This window comes from Mandrillus leucophaeus, unplaced genomic scaffold (genome assembly GCF_000951045.1).
Source record: "Mandrillus leucophaeus isolate KB7577 unplaced genomic scaffold, Mleu.le_1.0 Scaffold130, whole genome shotgun sequence".
NCBI classification, from domain to species: Eukaryota; Metazoa; Chordata; class Mammalia; order Primates; family Cercopithecidae; genus Mandrillus; species Mandrillus leucophaeus.
This window is the reverse complement of record NW_012101255.1, coordinates 4,817,482-4,830,244: the sequence shown is the minus strand read 5'-3', so window position 1 is coordinate 4,830,244 and position 12,763 is coordinate 4,817,482. Positions and strand designations below refer to the sequence as shown.

At 38.7% G+C, this 12,763-nt stretch overlaps 1 protein-coding gene across 1 annotated transcript in view; it reads left to right on the top strand.

Moving 5' to 3' along the window:
- Positions 1–12,763, top strand: part of CPB1 (carboxypeptidase B1 (tissue)) — a 70,245-nt gene that overhangs the window by 19,681 nt on the left and 37,801 nt on the right. The window lies entirely within an intron of this gene.

The window sequence follows — 12,763 nt, the reverse complement described above, 5'->3', positions numbered from 1 at the left end:
TTTGCAGCCTGATGATGCAGTAGAAAACAAAAACCCATTTTTGAGGAGAAATTCAAGTCAGCTGCAGAAACTTGCATATATAGCAAGAAGCCTAATGTTAATCCCCAAGGCCATGGGGAAAATGTCTCCAGGCCATGTCAGAGACCTTCATGGCAGCCCCTCCCATTACAGGCCCAGAAGCCCAGGAGCGAAAAGTGGTTTTGTGGGCTGGGCCCAGGGTCCCCATGCTGTGTGCAGCCTAGGGACTTGGTGTCCTGTGTCCCAGCTGCTCCAGTCATGGCTGAAAGGGGTCAATGCAGAGCTTGGACTGTAGCTTCAGAGGGTGGAAGCCTCAAGCCTGGCAGCTTCCATGTGGTATTAAGCCTGTGGGTACACAGAAGTCCAGAACTGAGGTTTGGGAACCTCCGCTTAGATTTCAGAGGATGTATGGAAATGTCTGGATGCCCAAGCAAAAGTTTGCTGCAGGGGTGGGGCCCTCATGGAGAACCTCTGCTAGGGCAGTGCTGAAGAGAAATGTGGGGTCAGAGTCCCCACACAGAATCCCTATTGAGGCACTGCCTAGGGGAGCTGTGAGAAGAAAGCCACCATCCTCCAGACCCCAAAATGGTAGATCTACTAACAGGTTGCACCGTGAGCCTGGAAAAGCCACAGACACTCAAAGCCAGCCCAGGAAAACAGCCAGGAGGGAGGCTGTACCCTGCAAAGCCACAGAGGCAGGGTTGCCCAAGATCATAGGAACCCATCTCTTACATCAATGTGAGCTGGATATGAGACATAGAGTCAAAGGAGATCATGTTGGAGCTTTAAAATTTGACTGCCCCACTGGATTTCGGACTTGCATGGGCCCTGTAATGCCTTTGTTTTGGCCAATTTCTCCCATTTGGAATAGGAGTATTTACCCAATACCTGTACCCACATTGTATCTAGGAAGTAACTAACTTGCTTTTGATTTTACAGGCTCATAGGCGGAAGGGACTTGCCTTGTCTCAGGTGAGACTTTGGACTGTGGACTTTTTGGTTAATGCTGAAAGAAGACTTTGGGGGAGTGTTGGGAAGGCACGGTTGGTTTTGAAATGTGAGGACAAGAGATTTGGAGGGGCCAGGGGTGGAATGATAGGGTTTGGCTGTATCCCAACCCAAACCTCAATTTGAATTGTATCTCCCAGAATTCCCACGTGTTGCGGGAGGGACCCAGGGGTAGGTAATTGAATCATGGGGGCGGATCTTTCCCAGGCTATTCACATGATAGTGAATAAGTCTCATGAGATCTGATGGGTTTATCAGGGGTTTCTGCTTTTGCTTCTTCCTCATTTTTCTCTTGCCTCTGCTGGGTAAGTAGTACCTTTCACCTCCTGCCATGATTACAAGGCCTCCCCAGCCATGTGGAACTGTAAGTCCAATTAAGCCTCTTTTTGTTCCCAGTTTCGAATATGTCTTTATCATCAGCGTAAAAACGAACTAATATACATACAACTTGAGCAGGTGGTTGGGTGGTGCTATCGGCATCTAACTGGCAGAGTCCAAGAATGCTCCAAAATATCCTACAATGCACAGGGCAGTCCCCAACAACAAAGAATGATCCAGCCCAAAATGTCAACAGTGCTAAGATTGAGAAACCCAGTAGTAATCTAACAAAATATTACTTATTCAGTAATTATGATCTCATTTCTCATGTCATACATTCTTGAATAGAATTGCAGCACCTGACTTCAAATATTTAACAATGAAAAGAACCAGAATATGAGCCTGTTCTGCACACCTGCCATGCATACATTTAAAGCATATACAGAGTTCAGCAGTATCAGATAAACAAAATGTCACAAACATTGTCTACTCATTTTTTGGTTTGTTTTTTGGGTTTTTTTTTTTTTAAACAGTCTCGCTCTGTTGCCCAGGCTGGAGGGCAGTGGCGCAATCTCAGCTCACTGCAACTTCCACCTCCTGGGTTCAAGCGATTCTTCTGCCTCAGTCTCCCGAGTAGCTGGGATTATGGGCGCCCACCACCATGCCCGGCTAATTTTTGTATTTTTAGTAGAAATGGGGTTTCACCATGTTGGCCAGGTCTCAAACTCCTGACTTCAGGTGATCCACCCACCTCAGCCTCCCAAAGTGCTGGGATTACAGGAGTGAGCCACCGTACCTGGTCCGACTCATATTTTGTTTAATTTCCAAAATGCATGTAAGCTACTGATATGCATAAATCATTAACAATTCATTTCATAAATGCATAAAATAGTGAAGTCACTAAGAGTTACTATCCATCTGTCTCCAGAATGGTTTCTCAGCCTCACTAAACCCTTTTCTTCATTGAACGTAATATCCCTCACTGTAACCAGGGAGAATGTATGAAGTCCCTCTTTCACATCAGGAGATCTGAGCTACACACCTGACCCTGTGTGGCCAGAATGGACAATATTCTGGATCCTCCTGGTATCTTTATGATGCTCCTACACTGAAGTATTGATTTTTGTGTATATTTGTTAGAAAAAAAAATGCTAAGAGGAAAGATAAGCAAACAAATGGTTTCAAAAATGGGTATAATGCAAGAGTGAGCAAGTGGAGAAGGAAGAGGACTGGGAGCACAAAGAAAGCGAGAGAGATTTTTTTAATCCTTTTTTAAATGCTTGTGTGAGAGATGTTGGGGGTAATTGGTTCAGCTGTGTTCTTCACCCTGCCTCTGAAACCCTGCCATGGCCGACAATTTGTGACTTGGTCCATATATCTCTTGATCAACCTGTCACTCTGTCAGTTAAAATTTACCATCAAACACAACTTTTACCAACTGCTACCCTTATGCCCATTGGACTTACACCAGCTACACTTCCCAACATTTTATACTCTGAATTAAATTGTGTGTGAAAATTACCTTTTATTGACTTTAGTGAGTGCCTTATACAAACAACTGAGGGCTGATTTCAACTGCCCACTGCCAAAATAGCCCTCTGTCCCATCTGTTGGATGCACATATCATTAAGACTTTTATTAGCCTCAGAAATAGAGAACTCATTTTATGGTGTTAGCTAAAAAACCTGCAAAAGTCCGTGAAATGCAGCACTACTAGTCCCTGGTAACCACTGTATCTGAGCAAATGTTAAAAAACCAGGTTGGCATCAATATTAAAAGATAAAACCGTGTCCAAATGAGAGCACCAAGATGTAATTCTGTGTCTGTAAATTCATACTTTTGACTACTCAAGGAAAATAAACCTATTGCCCTTCCAAGAAATGAAGAGCTTTAAAAATGTAGGTGTTGAAAAGAATAAGAAAATGTCTTACTCTGTTTATACTGATTTGTTAAGAAAAATACTTGTCAAAGGACACAAAATTTAAGTTAGATGGAAAAAAATAAGTTTGAGAGATCTGTTGTACATCATGATGATTACAATTAATAACAATATATTGAATATTTGAAAATTGTTGAGAGTACATTTTTAATGTTTTCATCACCCAAAAAAACACTAGTACTTGAAGTAATGCCTGTGTTAAATATCTTAGCCATTCCACAATGTACATACTATAACAAAACAAGTAATACACCATAAATACATTTAATTTTTATTTGTAAAGTTATTTCTAATTTACAAATAAAAATTACATAAAAGAAATAAAGGGAAATTTCCCCAGAAGCACCAGGAAAATGTAAATTCTTAATGAAACCACTGGGGAGTAAAGACATGGCTTAAGAGTTACCATCAGAAGAAATCAAGAACTTTCTTAGAAAAGTAGTAAGAGGTTTAACCATTAGGGGCCCAGGGAGAAGTAATGATCTTTTACCAGAAGAAGAGAATAAAATCATGGAAGCCTAATATGGCTTTTTACAGTTCTGCTTACAATTACGCATTAAACAATTTACCCCTTGCAGATGAGTTCCTAAAGCCTGCTGAGATGTTGCACTCGGAGAAACGAGTACATGCTGTTTTTTCTTCTGTTGTGGTTTATTTTTATTAAAACAAAAACAACAACAACAACAAAAAAAAAATCACTTTTGCTGAATTTTACTCTTTCCAAGAAGACCAACAGCTTGGATGAACATTTGTCCAATGTTTGTAGTAAGTCCGACCATAAAAGACAATGGCTTAGACATTCATGCCCAGTCAATGTCCTATGGGCTGGAATTCATAAAACAAAGGCAGCAGATGGCATACCTAAATGTAATTTGCTATTTGATTTATCCTTGTGTTACCACTCTGAAATGCAGATACCGAATGTTTATCTAATAACGCTGTTAGAAAACACAAGACCATGCTTCAAGCAAGTTTATCATGGAATCTGATGCTAGACCATCAATCCTGAGAATGAAAACTGTAGCCCGTCCACAGAGGCACTCTCCTCTGACTAAGTAGGACCTGTCAACAGCCAGTACTCCATGGTTCAGGGAAGGCATTTCATGTGGTTTAGAATCACTAATCTGGCTGTAATGCAATACCAGAGACCATCAAGAGGAAGAATATGCTTTTGATTCTGTCATTCCCATGTCAAATTAGAGGGGATATTTTTGTGTGCTTGAGTCTTATCTCCTAATGCTCACTGAGAAAATTGATGATTGTTTAATTGTTGTGATCACTTTTCCTTGTGAGTTCTTCTCTTGAACATTATGCTACTGTCTGATTGTCCATTGGCATGTATACATCACACCAATATTCTGGAACACCACATAATAAAATGAAAACTTTTTGAGTCTACGTTACTGCTCTGGCAGCTGTCAAAATAATTCTTGCTGACATCATGTTGAACAGACTTGCCTCCGAGTCAGATCAATGTTGGGGAGCATCAAGAAGTGCTGCAAAATTAGGTCATTAACTGTGAAGCAAGCACAACCCTTGCATTTGGAGATCAAAATTCTGACATAAAAGAAAATTGAACAATCAAAAACTCTGTAATCATCTTTTAAATCTCAAACAAGTTGTCAATTTAGTCATTTAATTCCCAGAGTTCTTTGGAAGGATTTTTATCACATAAAAGTATGGTAATATAATACCTCATTTTCCAAAGGAACTGTGAAACATCCCAACATTAAAATATTTCACTCTTAAAGGGTAAAAATCCATGTCCTAACATCCATTGCACTGATCATATTTCTGAGCACTCAAATGCCAACTTTTTCAAATGACTCCTGGAAAACTTATTGTCAACCTGTTTCTCTCAAGTATCAACCATGCTGATTATCGGTTTGCTTATAAAATTACCTCGTGGTAATAAGTAGGAAGAAACTAGAGTCTCAATGATTTAGAATTGGAAACAGAAAAAAAAAAAAAAAAAAGGAACCCAATCTGGTGGTTAGAACTGGATTGCCAAATGACAGCATCACCAGCATTATCTGTGTGCCTGGGGCTTGCCCTTCCAAACTAATTTTTAAAATAAATTGAAATTGAACTGGAGCCAGGCAAAGTAGAACAAAGACCTTTCTGAAGATTCATATCAGGTAAACAGTAAACAGGTTGTCAGAAAATATTGACATTTGAATTGACTTTATGCTTTTATTTCCTATCCAATATGGCATTTTATATTATTAACATTTATTTATTAAAACCCTGCCCTTTCCTCAAAAGGTTTTAAGGAGCTTTAATGTTCTGTTACAGCATTTTAAGAATAAAAATAGTTTCCCCTTACCTTATAAACTGGAATAAAACAAATATTTCTCATATTTGAATTAAAAGTAGAAATGTACCTCTTCTTATACGTTTGTTTCCAAGAAAGATATTAATTTGAAAATATGTAATTTATTTAAAAATTCAAAATACCTAGGAATTTTTTTCTAAAATTTATTACCTATTACATGAATCAAAGATCAGAATCTTAAGATGGCCTATGAGAATTAACAAAGATAAATGTAGGAACAAAAATAAGTTGATTTATTTGGCAGTATTCCAGTTTACCTCCCCACTCTTCTGTCCTGATTAATTGCCCTCAGTGAGGAGCTGGAGCCTAGTTATGCTGTTTTCTTAATTCCTGTTGATGGAGTGTTGATATAAGAATAGAAAGAGAACCAACTGCCTTTTAACTAGTCCATTTTCATGTACTAATCAATCATAACTTGTCCATTTTAATTATCTCCCAAATTCCAAATAGAGATACGCTTGGAGTTTCCAAATATTTGCATGATTAAATATGTTTTCCTTATTTCAATAAGGAGCCTCAAATTGATGACTCAGGTGGTAAGATTTATGGAATGAAGCAATTGTGTTTATCTCCCAGCTTTCAAAATACTGGTCTGCAATTCAGTAACAAACAACAGTCCCACCAGAGATATGCAGACTATGCCCATTAATGATGATGATCATGTAGGAAATAAAAATAGAACCATATACCAACATTAGTAGATGCCAAAGAGTAAACCCAGCCAAGAAAATGTTTACTAGCATCTCTTTTCGTATCCATAAAAAGACAGTTTATTCAAATATTAAGTATAATTATACAAAACTAACAGGCCATGGGTGTACCTGTATAACATTTTCAGGTTGTTTTTGCCGTCCTTGGGGCAATACCAGCAGATCAGGTCACCAATCAGTTATATCCATCAAGTTACAGGGTAATTCTGTCTGCCTCACAAACAACTGGAGAGTTCAGTTAAGAAAGGTCTATAAAAGGAGAATTTTTACTGAATCGACTGAAGCAATCAGTTGTTTTGATTGGATGCAAACAAACAGAAGTTAACTCTTTTCTGAAATAACTCCCCATTTAGGAGCTTGCCTCTTCTATAATATAAAATCCTATTGCCTTTTTAACATCAGAATTGAAGCAACAAGGTTCTATTTTCATAGTAATTGGTCTAGGAATTGATGATAGAATATGATGATGATGAAGAAGGAGGAGGAGGAAATAATGACAATAATAATATGAGAGGAAAAATAATTTTTCCTCTTTCAGTTGGGATGGATCCCTATAACAAACGATAGATTAACAAGAGAAAAACAAGCAGAAGTTTATTAACGTGTATACATCATGTATACATGGGAGCTACCCAAAGCAAAATGAGTAAATATCAAGAATATACATCTAAGTAGGTAGACTAAATACCATCATTCAGTGAAACAGAGAGAGGTTTACTATGCAGGTTTCAGTCAATACTTCTCTATTAATAATACTTTCTAGTGATTTAGAGTCATCCTTCTCTTCCTGGCACAAAGCGGAGATACCATACAAAAGGAAAATTTTTTAAAAGATGTAACTTTTTTTACAAATGGTAACTCCTACTCTAGTTTTAGAGTTTCTCCTATGTCTCTTGTTTCCCATAATAATCAACTCAAAATAATCCTTAGGCTAAAGAGGCATATTTTGAGGTGGCATATTCGGTTCTTCTACAGTCATATTTTGGAATAGCATTTTCTGAACTTCATCAATGATAATGATAATAATGCGGGATTTCTTTCTTCAATTTTAGATTCAGGGTGTACATGTGCAGGTTCGTTACACAGGTGTAGTGCATGATGCTGAGGTTTGAGCTTCTGATGATCTTGTCACTCAAGTAGTGAACATAGTACCCAATAGGTAACTTTTCAACATTTGTCCCCCTCTACCTTTCCCTTTTTGGAGTCCCCAGTGTTTATTGTTCCCATATTTATGTCCATGTGTACCCAGTGTTTAGCTCCCACTTACACTGCATGAGAACATGCAGTATTTGGTTTTCTGTTACTGCATTAATTTGCTTAGAATAATGACCTCCAGTTGCAATGAAGTTTGCTGCAGAAGACATAATTTCATTTCTTTTTTATGGCTGTGTAGTATTGCATGGTATGTATATACAACAATTTCTTTATCCAATCCACCGATGGACATGTGGGTTGAGCTCATGATTTTACTATTCTGAACAGTGCTGCAACACACATACAAATGCAGGTGTCTTTTGTTAAAATGATTTATTTTCCTTCGGGTATATCCCCAGTAATGGGATTGCTGGGTCAAATGGTAGTTCTATTTTTAGTTCTTCAGGAAATCTCCAAACTGCTTTCCACAAGGGCCGAATTAGTTTGCATTTCCACCAAGAGTGTATAAGCATCGTTTTTTCTCTACATCACCAATATCTGTTATTTCTTGACTTTTTAACAATAGTCATTCGAACTTGTGTTAGATGGCATCTTATTGTGATTTTAATTTGCAAATGATGCAGGATTTCTGAAGGAAAAATTTTCAGATTAAAATGTTCCTAGTTGTTTATAGACAAATTAAATGTAATAGAGTTTAACTGAGCAAAGAACAATTCATAAATTGGGCAGTCTCCTGAGCCAGAGTAGGCTCAGAGACTCTGGCACAGTCACATGGTAGATTTACGGACAGAAAAAGAAAAGTGGAATACAGAAAATGGAGGTGAGGTATAGAAACAGCCAGACTGGTTACAGCTCAGCATTTACCTTATTTGAACATGATTTGAACAGTTAGCCCCCTTTGATTGGCCAAAACTCAGTTATTGGCACAAGTGTAGGTTACAGTCTGTATACACCTCTATTTAGTTTGTACTTTAGTACGTACAGGGAAACCTATAGGCCAAACTTAAAATATGTTAAGTAGTCAGCTTTAGGCTTAACTTGATTTAGCATATTCAATATTTAACAGACACAAATACATGTACAAAGTACTTGAGCTTCTCCAAGTAATTGGAACTTCCTCTGACTTAACACAAAGTACTCATTCTCTGATTTCTCTCTCTTCCCTGGTATCATCTGGCCATTTTAACAGAGAAGAAGACAGCCTTCTGTTTACTCCTTACTCATCAGTTCTAAGTAGCACTCAGGTTGAGAAAATGGTTTTTCCAGAATCATCATTTGGCCCAGTTGTTAAACTCACACCCTAAAACAAAGAAAAAGAAGAGCCAAGAGAACTACTCCTTTAGTTTTTTTTGCCTGTTTGCCTGCCTGGCACCGCAGGTATTAAAGAACACAATTAAGTCCTTTTTATGTCTGAATACCCTACAACACTTAGCTCAAGAACCTAACCATTGAAATCACAATAAATTCTTTGGTTTTGAACAAAACAGACCACGAATCCACAGGGCCAGATCTTTAAGTTTACGTAATTGTAATTATGTACTCCGTCTAAAGCGTCCCAAAATGTATTCTCAAAATAACTGGTCTGAATTGATGATTTTGAAGAAAATATTCCACAGCCAAATGCACTGAAATCATAGGAGTGGTCATAAGTCTTCTAATTTTAGCTGGACTTTGTTATCCAAACCCTCTACTGTGAGACATGCTTGGGAAGTATGGCAGAGTCCCTTTTTGATGATTTGTAATGCATATTAAAGACTCCAAGAAACCTTACACTAAAGGAGTTTGTTTTAGTTTAAAGCAAATGTATTTGACCTCAGAACCCTTTTCTACTTAATATTATGGAATGCTTGGGGAAATCCTTTTCCAGAAATTGAGACATCACATAGGATAAATTATCACACCATGGACAGTTTAGAGAGTCTCCAAAATCTCACGCTGTTACATGAAACACAGACAGACACAAAGGTGCCGCTTGCCTTATTAATCACCAAAGCTTTAAGTAAAAAAGAAATGTAAAATATGTACATGAGACAGAAAGAAAAATTTCAAAATCTATGGAAAAAATATTGCGTGCCTGTAGAAGCCAAGGAAAAACTTCCCCTTCGCATTCTGAAGTTTTGCTGAAAAATCAACTCACAAAATGCAGATAACCTGGAGAAAAGAAAAACAGATCTATTAATGTGTACACAGGGAAGAACTACAGACTGATGACTCTCCACCTTCCAGTGGGGTTCAGAAGGTCAAATGCATCTTGAGGATACAGAAAGAATGAGGGCTTGGACTATGACAAAACAGGTTATGGGAGGGGAAGAAGAGGCAAGGCTAGCAAAAGTGGCCTTGTTATGCAGATGAAACCTCACAAGTAGCAGCCCTCAGAGGGAAGAGATAGCAAATGTTTCTTTCAGACCTTTAAAGGGGTCAGACTCTTCAATTAATCTTCCCTAGATCTGGACAGATGAGAGAAGGAAGGCCTCAGAGAAAAACTGGCTGCATCAGTGTGGATTCTCCACAGATGTAAACCTCCCCCATGAAAGACCTTGCAGGGTTACTTCTGTTTGCAGGCCTTCTGAACAGACAACTCAAAATATGTCAAAGAAGTGTATTTGGGGGAAAGATATTTTGATTTCCCTCCCACCTAACAAAAATATATTTTTTTAATTACTAACTGAAAATCTTAATTGCCCTCCCGTGGAATCACAGTGTATGGATTGAGATAAACTTTCCAGTGTGTTTACAGTTCCAAGTACAGCACACCACAAGCCATCCACAAATAATTATGTCGTCCTTTAGTGGATATTGGTCACTCTTTTTAGCTGTCCAGATCTGAACCCCACTCCCTAAGACTGGGGAACGCTCTAGCTAAGGAGTCATAGGAGGCAGAGACACTTCTTACCATCAAAGTTAAAGTCAGACTCTCACTTTCCCAGCCTCCTAGTAGCAAGGGCACTGACCTACGACTTTCACTTTGACTTGGAAGCTGGTGACAAACAGAAGTGAGGACTGCTCAAGATCTCTTCTGCAAAGGGTCGCAACAGCAGCAGCAGTAGTAGCTGCATTAAGTATTTTGCGTGAGGTTTATGCCAGAGTCCTAGGGATGATCCCATTACGCTGGCCTAGCAAGCCAGCACATCCCACCATCCTGACCACAAGAATTGGTTCCAGATAGAGAGGCACATGTCCAAGTAGGTCCACTGAGATTCAATCTAAATATTTGGTTTAGCATTTGGTGCGGAAAGCTGCGCGCGTTGGCTCACGCCTGTAATCCCAGCACTTTGGGAGGCCGAGGCGGGCAGATCACGAGGTCAGGAGATTGAGACCATCCTGGCTAACACGGTGAAATCCCATCTTCTAGTAAAAATACACACACACACACACACACACACACAGAAAAACTAGCCAGGCGTGGTGGCAGGTGCCTGTAGTCCCAGCTACTCGGGAGGCTGAGGCAGGAGAATGGCATGAACCCGGGAGGTGGAGCTTGCAGTAAGCCTAGATTGTGCCACTGCACTCCAGCCTGGGCGACAGACCAAGACTCTATCTCAAAAAAAAAGAATTTCGGGGAAAAAGAAATTATCTTTTCAATAGGGTTACCAATCCACTAGGATACAAAGCTGTACTTATTAGTGGCCTTCCTGTAACTACACGACACAGGTGACCAAAAAATAGAGGCCTAGGCTTAACAAATATTGTAACTGCCCAATGGGTTCATTTTGCTCACTGCCCAGATAGAGTCAATTTATCAAGACAGAGGAATTGCAATAGAGAAAGAGTTTAACTCACCCAGACCTGGCTGAATGGGAGACCAGAGTTTTACTATTAGTCAAATCAATCTCCCTGAAAATTTGGAGATTAGGTTTTACTTTTAAGGGATAATTTGTTGGGAAGGGCATCAGGAAGCAGGGAGTGCTGATTGGTCGGGTCAGAGACGAAGTCATAGGGAGTCAAAACCATTTTCTAATGCTGAGTCCGTTCCTGGAGAGGGCCACAGGATCAGATGAGCCAGTTTATTGATCTGGGTGGTACTAGCTGATCCATTGAGCACAGGGTCTGAAAAATATCTTAAGCAACAATCTTAGGTTTTACAACAGTCATATTATCCCTAGTAGCAACTGAAGAGGTTTAGAGTCTTGTGGCCTCTAGCTGTAAGGTTCCTACGCCATAATTTCTAATCTTGTGACTAATTTGTTAGGCCTACAAAGGCAGTCTGGTCCCCAGGCAAGCAGGGGGTTTATTTTGGGAAAGGGATATTATCATATTTGTTTCAAATTTCAACTATAAACTAAGTTCCTCACAAAGTTAGTTCAAGCCTACACTGAGGAATCAGGAATATACGAGAACAGCCTGGAGGTTAGATGCAAAATGGAGTTTGTCAGGTCAGATTTTTTTTCACTGTCATAATTTTCTTGCTGTTATAATTTTTGCAAAGGTGGTTTCAATATCATCAACTAAACCTGTGATGTCAGCATTATTGCTAAACTTTTTAGTTATATAAATAACAAGTTCTCTCGTTTAGCTAGTTTACTTTTAATTTTGGTTGCAAACAAGGGGAACTTAGGGAAGTGAAGTGAAGAAAGAACCCAAATTGGGGTTGATGGATTGCAAAAGCTGAAGCTAGAAAGACATTAACAAAAGCCAAATCCAAAAGGCAAGGTCAGTGGGGAGGAAAATACATAAAACAGAACAGTGAGCAATGAGGTTATAATCTGGAAGAATCAGCAACAGACTAAAATGTGGTGTACGAAGCAGATTAAGTTACGATAATTTAGAAAAAATCCATGAATAAGCAAATGTTGTGATGTATCATTTTTGGGGTACCCAAAGCATAGTGTAAAAAAGACATCCCATATGTCTATGACCATACCACCCTGAATGCACCCAGTTAGCTGATCTTGGGAAAAAACATTTTATGTGTACACCACTCGATCATTAATTCTGAAAATAGAGAAGATTCTAAGAAGCTAAAAGGAAATTGTCAATTCTAAGAATACATACATGGGTCAGAATAAGATGATTTTATGACTTCAGATAAGTTTATAATTTTTATTTGATGTAAATTTTCATAACCAAAAGGGAATTCTGGAAGGTATGTTTGCTATTAACCCAAGGGAAGAATAAAATTTGACTTTCCTAGGAAAACAATATTTGTCTGAATATTACTCTCCCTATAATGTAATTACTGAACAATGTCAAAATAATCTGGCTTTCTTGTGAAAATGTCAGATTGTCATTATTTCTATATCCTTCCACTCAACAAAGTACCTTGCACTTGCTAAAGAACAA